Raw genomic sequence first — 3,024 nt, forward strand, 5'->3', positions numbered from 1 at the left:
GGGAAACAGAAAAACTAAACACACAGGGTAACAAGCAACAGGTGTGGTCACAGGTGTAACTAATGAGTGCAATCAAAATGGAATGAACCACACAAGGGCAGGAAGTAAAACTAAACCAGGCACACAGGGATCAAGAACTAAAAATATAAAAGGAAACTAGATAGACTGGAACCAAGGAATACAACACAAGGATCACTAAGAAACACAAGACTTAAGGATAACACTTCTAATACACAGGAGGTAGGAAGACCTGAAACACATGTTAAGCTACAAAATAAAACCGGAAATCAAAGACAGTTAACAAAGAATATACAACACAAACAAAAGCAACTCATGACAGGTGTATGAATTTAGTTAAAATCCTTTGCTTCACAAGGGGAAATGTGAAGCCTTGGGCTTTTTTAATCACTTCAGTAAAGAAGTAGTGAATAACAAAGACAACAGTTATTTTAAGATTCAGTGAAAACATGAAGGATAAGTCTTTTGGGGGAAAAAGGAAATGAAAGAAACACTCTTATGTCCTTGTGACCTAAAATTTGACCTCAGTTTTAAATAATATCAAAGGAATCTGTTATTTCAGTGACAGTCACTGTACGTTTGGTTCTATAAGCAGGGTTCCCACTCATTTCCAGAGATCATTTTCCAGGACATTTCCAGTACATTTCCATTGATGATCAAGCTGGTATGACAGTCTAAATTTAGTTCCTAATTTAGTTCCTAAATAGTCTAATATGTTCCTCTCAGTGTAAGTCTACATTGAAAGACATGTAGTCTATGGCTATCAATGAAATCATCTCTTACATACTTAAAAATTATGGCAAATTGATAATAGAATAATGCAACCACAGATGTACAGCACTTCACTTTATTAGTGCAACCAAGTAACAATGATGGGCAAATCTCATCTCAGCTTTCTCTTTTCTCAAAAAATATAAAATGAGCTAAGAAAAAAACAAAAGAGCCTGCAAAGGAATCAGGAAGCTGCCTTACTGAAATAATTAAATAATAATAATGATCAGAGGATCAGTGCATTAATGACCTAAATAGATCTGAATGACAAAAATGGCCACAAATTTTTCTCAACTCAACTCAAACTCAAAATATACCTGCTTAATCATGATATTCATCCTGCTTAGTGGTCGATATAAAACAAAGCAAATGTCACGTTTTTTTATTTGAGTTACCGTAAACTCAGAAAAAATCGCCCCGGTGTAAAGACGCACTCTGTATTTGAAGATCTCTCAGAGATTTAAAAAAATGTAAACTGTCTTCCTGCATGGCGATGTCTATTATGATCAGCGACGTCTACAACGTGGAGTTTCTGTGCAGCTGTGTCGCTCTTTATGTTCCGTTTGTTTTCACTATCGGGAGTTTGCACTCCTCCTAGCTAGAGCAGGGGTTCTGAAACTTTTTGGAGCCAGGGACCCCTTACAGGTGAGAAAATTGTCCAAGGCCCCCTCATAATTGTAACACAGATTAAGCACATTAGTGATGTCATGATCAAAAGCTGCGGCTCTGAGAGCCGATGCTTTATAGTGAATCAGAAGAGCCGGCTTGCATCAAGAATGAGCATGCTCCCAGTTCTTTCCTTTCCCTGCTTAGCTCTCACAGTGCTCAGCCCCAGCTCTGCTCACAGCAGAACTTTGTTTTGATTGGTCAGCATGGCGGCCATGCGGCCAATCATATGTGAGGATATAGGATACAGGTGATGGAGGGGAGGCTGTGTATCCTGGCTTCATCTGTTCCTTCAGAGAGAGTCTTCTCAAATACAGGGCAAATACTCACTGGGAGGAGAAATTGGATCAGACCATCCAAGCTGAAGCATCTGATTTTTCTTAATGCCAACCTGAGGACGTAAATAATGTTTGCTTGAGTTTGGTTCTGGTTCTGTTTGCTTGAGTTTGGTTCTGGTTCTGGTTCTGTTTGCTTGAGTTGGTTCTGTTTCTGTTTATCTGAGTTGATTCTGGTTCTGTTTGCTTGAGTTTGGTTCTGGTTTTGGTTGAGTTTGCTTGAGTTTGGTTCTGGTTCTGTTCTGGTTCTGTTGTGGTATGGTTCTGTTCTGATCTGGTTCAGTTCTGGTTCTGTTCTGGTTCGGTCCTGGTTCGGTCCTGGTTTGGTTCTGGTTCAAGTCTGGTTCGGTTCTGGTTCGGTTCTGGTTCGGTTCTGGTACGGTTCTGATGCGGTTCTGGTTCGGTTCTGGTTCGGTTCGGTTCGGGTCTGGTTCGGTTCTGGTTCGGTTCTGGTTCGGTTCTGGTTCGGTTCTGGTTTAGTTCTTGTTCGGTTCTGGTTCGGTCCTGGTTCGGTTCTGGTACGGTTCTGTTTCGGTTCGGTTCTGGCTCAGTTCTGGTTGGTTTCTGGTTCGGTTCTGTCTCGGTCTTGGTTCGGTTCTGGTTCGGTTCGGTTCTGATTCTGTTCTGGTTCAGTGCTGGTAGGGTTCTGGTTCGGTTCCGGTTCGGTTCTGGTTCGGTTCTGGTTCAGTTTGATTCTGGTTCTGTTTCCATGAGTTTGGTTCTGGTTCTGTATGCTTAAATTTAGTTCTGGTTCTAAACCTAACCCTAATCCTAACCCTAACCCTAATCCTAACCCTAACCCTAATCCTAAACCTAACCCTAACCCTAACCCAAACCCTAATCAGAACCCTAACCCTAACCCTAATCACAACCCTAATCACAACCCTAATCACAACCCTAACCCTAATCACAACCCTAACCCTAATCACAATCCTAACTCTAACCCTAATCACAACCCAACCCTAATCACAACCCTAACCCTAATCACAACCCTAACCCTAATCACAACCCTAACCCTAATCACAACCCTAACCCTAATCAGAACCCTAACCCTAAACCTAATCACAACCCTAACCCTAACCCTAATCACAACCCTAACCCTAACCCTAATCACAACCCGAACCCTAACCCTAATCACAACCCTAACCCTAACCCTAATCACAACCCTAACCCTAACCCTAATCAGAACCCTAACCCTAATCACAACCCTAACCCTAATCACAACCCTAACCCT

Source organism: Notolabrus celidotus, chromosome 13, assembly GCF_009762535.1.
Source record: "Notolabrus celidotus isolate fNotCel1 chromosome 13, fNotCel1.pri, whole genome shotgun sequence".
NCBI lineage: Eukaryota > Metazoa > Chordata > Actinopteri > Labriformes > Labridae > Notolabrus > Notolabrus celidotus.